This window comes from Girardinichthys multiradiatus, chromosome 17 (assembly GCF_021462225.1).
Source record: "Girardinichthys multiradiatus isolate DD_20200921_A chromosome 17, DD_fGirMul_XY1, whole genome shotgun sequence".
NCBI lineage: Eukaryota > Metazoa > Chordata > Actinopteri > Cyprinodontiformes > Goodeidae > Girardinichthys > Girardinichthys multiradiatus.
This window is the reverse complement of record NC_061809.1, coordinates 11,998,268-12,007,960: the sequence shown is the minus strand read 5'-3', so window position 1 is coordinate 12,007,960 and position 9,693 is coordinate 11,998,268. Positions and strand designations below refer to the sequence as shown.

Here is a 9,693-nt window from a genome sequence, read left to right as displayed (position 1 = left end):
CAAATCATCATCTTGTTGCAAGATGCAATTATGACATAAAAACTCAGACTTCTAGTTGTTTGAATCTTATATTAAATATGCTTGTAATGTCCCAAAGGTCTTTAGGCTTACAGCATCACAGATCCTCTACTCCACATACTAGTTATTTCATATATTTCATTATGTTTTTTTTTTCTGTTTTTCTATTTGGCATCAGCAAATACAAAACACTATAACACCTTAGGTCTAAGCTAATTTGCAATGTTTGTCCCTTGTTCAGCCTAAGTGGTACACATTTCCACATATTCATACTTTGACTCATGTTAAAATGATGTTTGTGGATATGAAGTTGCCGTAGGTTTGATTTGGCTATGAATAAGTATTAATAAGAGGCAAAATTATTATCAAGAATGTATGTATGATAAAGAACTATGATTTGTTTTGAGAAATTGGTAGATGAAGCCAAATTAGCTTTAAAAGCTAACAAAAAAAACAACAGTTGCTAGATTTTCAAACAATCAGTTCACAATGCAGATCAGAAGGCAAAATAGAACATTATTTTATTTAAAAATTTAGCTCAATTAGAAAGAATTAGAACAGAGCGAGCTGTGTAATAAACACAGGAGCACTAATGGTGTCTACACTGTTACAATTTTCAAAGCTTTTAGCTTTGACATTTGCAGCTGGGATAACAGAGACAATTTAGCAAGCTTATACAGACTATGCGGACATATTTTCAGATGGGTTAGTGAGAGGAGATGAAGGGAAAACACAGACAAAATGGAGAAAACTCATGTTACCGGACCATTAGGGTTTAAACCAATCATTACAATAAAGTTTGCCACAACTTTAAAACACAATGAAATAAATGATATTTAGCTTTTTATCTTAAAATAATCTCTGTCCAGACACAACCTCTAACTGTGAACTGTTCTGATGAACAGAAGAGCACGTTGAATTTAGCAGGTCCAATGAACAGCAAAACCTGTGGCGGCTGCTGTCGTTCTAGCGGCTGGGACGAATGTCTGCTCAGACTGGCGCACATGTCAGGCCTGCGGAGCTGTGATTTCAAATGCTGTCTTCTTCAGAGCAGTGGAAGGAAAACCGCTTTGTAAAAATGGATGCCGTCCCTGTTTGGAGTTACTTTGGCTTAGATTCTTTTCTGCAGATCCTCAGACAGCCAGTTTCAGGCGGCTGGTCTTATCTTTGACAAGAGTATGGCCACCGGATTTGATTTGGATCCAAGGTTTCTTCGAAGATGCAGTCTTTTCCTCAGCCAGCAAAATTAAGAGATTCACACGCATGTCCTCTCCAATGTAGATTGTGGAGAGCTGCGGGCAAAGAGAAAGAAATGCTGCTGGAAGTATCCAGCAAGTATTGTGGAACTAAATGCAGGGTGTGAAACTCTGGAGGGTCGGTACAAAGAGTTACACATGAAATGACTGTCAGATATCTTCTATTTAAAATGTTTACACACAACATTGGTATTTGGTGCCTTATTTTCTTCTAGTTTCATGCATCACTTGTCTAATGTGTGTTAATGACAAGACATGTGCCTAAAATGATAGAAGCCAACGTGAGGTGATGTGGCGCAATGCACTGCACCACCTTTCATCAAAGACACCTTTCTTGTTCTTAGTATAAATACAAGCAAATTTAAGCAAATTAGTATAGTAAATCACCAGGAGCAGAGAGAAAGAAACACAGGGAGGAAATGGTTTATATAATGGTTTTTGCTTATCTCTGTCAGCATTAGCAGTACATTTGGAGGGTGTTGCAAAACCCAGGTAAAAAAGATTTTTGGTATAAAACTGACTGAACATTGAAAATGGTGTTGCAAGATTATTGACATATCTTTTTGGTCCCTTTAGATAATTACCTGAGAAGTGATGTGCGTGTTCAATAATCTAAAGGGATTGAGAGTTAAAAAGCTTCCACTTTTGAAAATCCTCCATCACGTAGTCTCATTGAGAAATATGTCTGGTACAAGCCTTATAGGAAACAGTTGTACAAATACTGACTCTGTCTCTTTCCAGTCATAACCAAAACACTCCGACTTGGAGGCGTGGAGACTGTGACCAGATTTACAAGTTTCTTCTTATAATAGCCAAAGGGCTGTTGTTGCACTCATACTGGACTTGGTGTTGGAAACATAATAAAGAGAGACTTACAGTACTTACAGAAAAGTAGTAGCTGCTGTTTAGTCTTTCCGCTGAAGGTCTGGTTAATCCAAGTTCAGTTGACTTTCGTATTCAAGCTCTGTCCTCATATCTAACCGCAGTCATCATTTTCTTCTGTGTTTCAGATCAAACAAATTTGAATATCAGATAGACATACCCTGAGTAAATACAAAAAGCAGGTTTTATATGATGATTTCTTTTATTAAGGCATAATAGCCATTCAAACCATTGTAGTCCTATGTGGAAATATAATTGCCACCTGTCAAGATTTGTTTGTTGTTGTTCTCACTTGTAAAGGTTAATTTGACTAAGGTCGCAGCATCAGCAGTTTAGGCAGGAATGCAGCATTAAAAACCTCACATTTCAGTCCAACCTATAACTATACTACTATGTTGATTATACAGAAAATACCACTTAGTTCCCCAATAACAGTGTATTTACAAAGAAAGCAATATACACAATTTACTACTAATGTCAATTTACACTTTACAATTTACTTTGATTTTTACACAATTTGTTAGATTCCAACCTATAATTTAAAAGTTTTTAATGTTATTTTATGTGATGTATCTGCAAAAATAGTCTATGTTGGTGAAGTGAAATGAGAATGTATAAAAAAATCTAAAATTGGTGTTTCCATATGTATTCCCTCCCTTTGCTATGAAGCTCCTAAAAAGTTGTGGTGCAACCAGTTACCTTTAAATGTCACATAATTAGTGAAGTCCACCTGTGTACAGTCCTAGTGTCACATGATCTGTCAGTATAAACACAACTTTCCTGAAAGGCCCCAGAGGCTTCAAAACCTCCAAGCAAGAGGCGTCACACCATGAAGACCAAGAAGCTCCCCAAACAAGTCAGTGTGAAAGTTGTTGAGAAGTACAAGTCAAAGGGGGGTTATAAATAAATATCCAGATCTTTGATGTTCCGTCGGCACACCATCAAATACATCATCTTCAAATGGAAATCACATGGTACCACAACAACCCTGCCAAGAAAGGGCAACCCACCAAAACTCAGACACCAGGCGATGAGGACATTAATTAAAGGCAGCAGAGAGACCAAAGGTAACCCTGAAGGAGTTGCAGAGTTCCACAGCAGAGACTGGAGTCTCTGTCCTTAGGACCACAACAAGTTGCACACTCCATAAAGCTTAATTTATGGAAGAGAGTCCAGAAAAAAACAATTACTTAGTGATCAAAAAGAAGAAGGCACATTATGAATTTGCCAAAAGGCTTGTGGGCATCTCGCCAAATGTATAGAGGAAGGTGCTCTGGTTATATGAGCCTGAAATTGAACTTTTCGGCCACTAAGGAAAACGTTATATCTGGCACAAACCCAACCCATTCCATCACCCCATTAACACCATTCCCAAAGTGAAACATTGGGATCTTTTTCAGCAGCACGGACTGGGTTTCCGGTCTGAGTCGAGGGAAAGATAGATGGTGCTAAATAAAGGATATTCTTGAGCAAAGCCTGTCAGTCTGTTTGTGATTTGAGACTGGGACGGAGGTTCACCTTTCAGCAGGACAATGAACTGAAGCATACTGCTAAAGCAACATTCAAGTGGTTTAAGGAGAAACATTTAAATGTTTTGGAATGGCCTAGTCATAGTTCAGACCTCAATCCATTTGAAAATCTATGGTTAGACTTGAACATTTGTTGTTCACAAGTGAAAATCATCCAACATGAAGGAGCTGGAGCAGTCTTGCCCTGAGGCATGGGCAAAAATCCCAGTGGCAAGATGTGACAAGCTCATAGAGACATAGCCAAAGCAACTTGCAACTGCAATTGCATGGAAGTAAAATGGTCTCCTTAGAATCAAACATTTTTTAGACATAGAATTTATAACACTCAATTTTTATCCTGTGCAATTATGTATGTAATTTTGTTTTTGTTCTACTTAAAATTCGCCAGCAAAACATTCACATGCAAAAATTCGCCTGAAAAAACTCAACCTTAGAAATTTGCCTAAAATATTTCTGATTGTAATGAGACTATTTTACTTCCAAACAATTGCTGCAAAAGGTGAGTCTTTAAAGTAGTGACTTTAGGGGTGGTGAGCAGTTATACACACTGAAGTTTTCTGTTATGTTGTCCTAGCTTTTGTTTGCTTCACCAGTTGTAGGAATGTTCTGTAAATTAAGTGGTGCAAACTTTCAAAGAATCCACTTTAACTCCTGGTTGTAAGGCAACAAAGCACGAAAAGGGGGGTAAAGACTTCTGCATGTCACTGTACATCTGACTACCACCTAAAACACATTAAATAATGTGCAAAATAATCTAAATTAAATCAAACTAAGTAACGATTTAATCCACTTCCACCCTTACCTCTAGCCCAATGGTCTGCCCCAGTGAGGTGGATGATTAAGGGAATTCCCTCTAGGTGATGTCAATATGTTTGCACATGAATCATGCCTACAGGAAGGACCTAAAGAGAGAGAAGTTAGTGGTCTTCAAAGTAAAAGCATAACAAAACTATAACGTACTTCCCGTCAGCCAGTGTATAAGTGTTTGCTTCACTTCGTGAGGGAGATGCTTTTCAGCACCCTCACATCGTCCCTGTTAAATCATGAAATTACTGTAACTGACCAAAGGCCAGGTGCATTCTTATTGGCCTTTTAGGTAGGCTATGGCAAAACTTGGAGAATCACTAGATCACTTAAATAGAATCTGCCTGACTACATTAAGTATGCTAAAACACCTCAAAAGGTAACACATCATGCCCTGACCTTAAAAAATTCAAACATACATTTGAAAAAGTAACTGATGTCAGTCTGGAAAGGGCAAAAACCACTAGTGACCAAACAGAACAGAATGTCTCACATTTGCAAAATAGAGCTTAATAATACCCAAGAGTTTTGGGGAAATATTCTGTCTACCGATGATTGAAAAGTGGAACTTTTTGGAAGGTGGGCATCTCGTTACATCAGGTATAAAATTACCACAGCATTTTAGAAAAGGAACATTTACCATATACAATCAAACATGGTGGTGGTAGTGTGATGATCTTGGGTTACTTTGCTGTTTCAGGATCTGGGCAACTTGCTGTCAATAATGATGGAATCAATTCTTTCTAGCAGAAAATCCTGAAGGACAACATCTTTCCATCAGTTCTTGACCTTAAGCTCAAGCACATGGGTTATGCAACAAGACAATGATCCAATGACTTTCCAGCTCCCCTCATTATTGTCTGAAAGGCCCTCTTGGCTGCCACAGAGCATTTCCAGAATAGTAATTTATTTCTCTGAAACTGCAGTCTGTACTGTGATGATTTCACAATCCTTGTGGTGTTGTACACATTGTACACAATTAAAAGTTTAGCACTGCAGAATTTAACCAAAAAAACAAAACGTTGTTGCACTTTGAATTTTGGTAACTTACTTTCTGATGAATATAATTTGGACAGGGTGAGACTACCAGAGGCGTAAATAGCTCTTACACAAGTTGTGGTTTATTGACTTTAAATCCAGATGTTCTGTAACAGGTAAGGCCTGCAGCCTTGTCAGAAACTCTCTAAATCCCTCAGCTCTCAGTGCCGATCCTGACACAAATCATTAAACTGTGATTATACTCTCCCAAGGGTTAAGGCCCCGGATCAGCTCATTATGAAGGCAATGGGAAACAGAGCTCGCAAAAGGAATCCTAACAATGTCTGCCAATCATACACTACTGTAGTTTGTCTCTAAACAAAAAAACCTTCACATAATGCTGTAGGGTGTAAAAAAAACTTTAAACAGGAAGCAAACGCTTTTTCCATGAAGAGGACTGATTAAAAGGTGCCATGGGCTGTAACAGGCTCTTACCATTAGAATTAGTTATTGGTTGACCTTGAAGGTACTCTCCACCTCTCTCCTTCTTGGCAAATGATATGTTGCGCCCCTCACATTTTCCAGAAAGTTACTGGGGAGTGTGGCCAAAATAGCCTGAGATGATGAAGAACAGATTTTAGATACAGGTGATTTGAAGGACACTGGTGGGAGGTCCAAACAAATTTAGCTAATTCAGTTAGCTAATTAGTTTTAGACATGCAGTCCAGTAATGTAATAGTTATAAGCTTTTATTGGTTAATTTTATTAGAAGATCCCCTGTTCCACCTTACTTAGCATGTCCGTGGAGTTGGATTACTGAGAACTTGTCAATTCTTATTGTAATAACAGCATTCATATCTTTCTCTATTTTAATGGCCACCATTTCCTATTTAGTTTTAAACTTTCTAGCTTGCGCAGTTTAGCTGCTCCCTTTTTTGTTTGACATATACCTTTTGTTTTAGTGAAAATAGGTGCATCTTGTTTATGAAAATCATATTCTGTATATGAATGATGGGTGAAACATCTGTGATCATCTGTTTCTCGGAGTATTTTAGGTGTGTCAGATGAACTTTTAAAATACAGAATATCAATTGTCTTTACTTTTTTAGCTTCAAGCATTTTGATATTAATCCTGACCATGTGAGAGCTACTTTAAGCAATTCTGCTTTTAGTAATCTTCAGGTTCCCCAGGTACCTTTCCCAGAACCTACCATACAAGGTACTTCACTGGTACTTTCAATGAACTTCCTTGTTACTTTCCCAAAACCTACCAAGTATTTTACTGGAACTGAGAGGGTACTTTCAAAGAACTTACCATGTTATTTTCCTTGTACTGTCATTTGACTTATTGGTTACTTTTTCAAAATTTATACAAATACCATGACTTTAAGATTACTTTCCAGAAATTAAAGTATTTTTCTGGAACTTGCTGGTTACCTTTTCTGATCCCACCAAGTACCTTTTAAAACTTAGTGGTTTTTTCCAAAAACTATCCTGGGAATTTAATTGAACCTATTAGTTATTTTCCCTTAACCTACCAAGTGTTTTCCTGGATTTTAAAAGCTTCTTTTCTAAATTTACCAGGTACTTTCCAGGAATTTCGATGGAATTTATTAGTTCATCTCCCAGAACTTAGAGGTTAGTTTCCACAATTTACCAGGTATTTTCCTGATACTTTCATTTAACCCATTGGTTAAGTTTCCAAATCTTCTCAAGTACTTTATCAAAACTTCAAGATTACTTTGCAAAACTTACCAAGTATTTTCCTGGAACACACTAGTTATTTTTCCAAACCCTGGGAAGTACTTCACTGAAACCTTACTTTGCAAAACTCACTAAGTACTTTCATAGAACTTCTATGAAACTTATGGAACTTACTGAATACTTTGAGGATACTTTACAGAATCCACAAGATCATTTCCTGGAACTTCTGCGGAATTTACTGGTTACTTTCCAAGAAATCTCCACGGACCTTTTCTAAAACGAAAACAATGAAACATCCATTTTGTGTAACATATCATACATTCCAGTCTACTGAGGTAGTTAGGAGGCCACATTGTCCCAGTGTCAGAACAGAAATGTTCCCCATTTGAGACAATGTGAAATATGAGGAACACTGTAGACCTGAGACGCTGGCCTGGATCTGCACTCCACCTGATTTTAGAGAGCTTTCGTATTTCTCTGTCTTTAGGCGCTGGCTAAAGTGTTGCAAGATCTACACCATAAACCATCTTCCAGTTGCAAAACTGTGTGAGCCGAATGTGTTTATTTTAAACTCTCCAGTAATTACCTAAATATGCTTCAAAGATATGCTCGACAGAAGAAGAATGTCGTGAATATTTACAGTAAATGCTATGATAGTTACAGTCAAAACATGACATAGCAGCACTAATAGACTACTGCCTTAAAAATGAGCAGCTTCCTGTCTCTAATGTGCTGAGACCTTGGCTCTCGTTTTCTATTAATGTTACACAGAGCATTTTAAAAGCTGTTCTGCAGAGATCTTTAGCTGTTGTGCCATCGGGAGAGCTTTCAAACAATAGACAGAATGGGGTTTCCGCTGCTTTGTGATGGAAAACTCGGCAAGAAAAGGCTGTCTGCCATTACAGTGAGACGGCCACAATTAAGGGGAAGACTTAAATGTGAAAGCGGCTTGGTGTAAAAAAGCGCATGTCACTTTGATCTTCAAAAAGAGTTTGATGCTTCTACTAAAAAGACAGAATGGACTTCGAATGTGGTTTTATTTATTCATGAAAGCAAATCCGACAAGTAGTTTAAAAGTGCTTGTTGCCACAAAAAGCTTGTTTCAAAAAAATTTATTTTAAATCCCCATCTCTAGAAATGATTCCGCAGAATGTAACAAACAGTGAAAAAGCAACTCTAACAAACATTATTCTTGGTGAGAAGCCAGATTCTGGTCCTCATCTAGGCCCAGAGTACTCTCAAGTGGGTCTGAGTGTTGTCCTGGTGTTTAAAGAAAAGGAAAACAAGCCAGTGGCTCCCTGTGAGATATACAGCTATTCTCCACTTTAGACATGCAGAAAAAAACCGCACAACTGTCCAAAATTTGCTTCTTTCATTTTCTTATGCGTACAGTGCTTTTACATAAGATTAAAAAAGTCATTAAATCATTTTTCACAAGCTCTGCTTGATTTTCTATTGATGGTTCATATGCAATTCATGCTCGTTCAGCTCAGACTCAAACTTGTCTAAGTTATGTTTGTAGCCTCGCTCTTAAGATATTCTGGTTATTTTATGTATTTGGATTATAGATATATGGGTGGGGTTGCAGTCTCAACATATACCATGATTTTGAGTAATCACTAAAATGTAATGGCATACCGTTCCTGTGGCTCAAAGTCCTTTTACTGAGATAACAGGGATGTTACTAGATTTTTCTTTGTTGCTGTGCATTCCGGGTTGCCCATCTAAAAGAAAGTTGCTACTTTTCCTTTGCTTACAAAACAAATTTGGAAATATATTCTAATAGTTAGTTAGCTATTGGCTATTTTTCTAGCTACCCAGGCAGGTGGCTCGACTAATTAGCCAGCTCATATTAGCTCGTTCTGATTGTGTTGTTCCATAAAGAGCAGAATGGTGGAAACTCTCTGCATATAAAGCACTTGATAACTACTGCTAAATATAGCCAGTATTCTATATTTTTGAATAAATTTATGTAATAAAAATCTCTTATTTGTAAAATGTATTTATCGTTAACAGTATTGCGACTATAATTATCAATATATTTTATTATTTCACAATTTGTTTGAACCTTTGAATTTAGTTGTATGCTAAACTGTGTGTTTTGCCTTAATGTTATCACACTCTGAAGATGCTAACATTAGCCCCTGGCCCACAGAAACTTCTCTTTGTATGTGTTGACTCACTTTCTTTTCAATCCTTCGTGTGCCTAAAAGTTTTGGGAAGAATACTTTTACCATTGCATAAGCTGCTAATTTCCAGGTTAATCTATAAACATTTGGAAAACACTCATGCACATGTAAATCTTTAAAATTCTTTTTAGACCTCTTTAAATCCCTTACCAGATTGATAATGTGATACATTCTTCTTTCTGAAGGCATCAGACAAATCTGTGGATCTCACCATGATGTTCTCTCTCACTTCAACAGTCAGGACCACCAAACTAAATATCTAAGGTGTAAACAGGGCAAACTTCCAGCCCATAGTTGATTAATGATGTGCAGCTCATGTAATATCCTTGTGTG

The 9,693-nt window shown here is 37.3% G+C and overlaps 1 long non-coding RNA gene across 1 annotated transcript; it reads right to left on the bottom strand.

Moving 5' to 3' along the window:
- Nucleotides 1–590: 590 nt before the first annotated feature.
- Nucleotides 591–5,774, bottom strand: LOC124883333. The gene is made up of 3 exons (XR_007042166.1): nucleotides 4,488–5,774; nucleotides 2,160–2,273; nucleotides 591–1,310 (listed from the first exon to the last, which is right to left on the bottom strand). It is a non-coding gene; the product is annotated as an uncharacterized LOC124883333 (long non-coding RNA).
- Nucleotides 5,775–9,693: the final 3,919 nt, after the last annotated feature.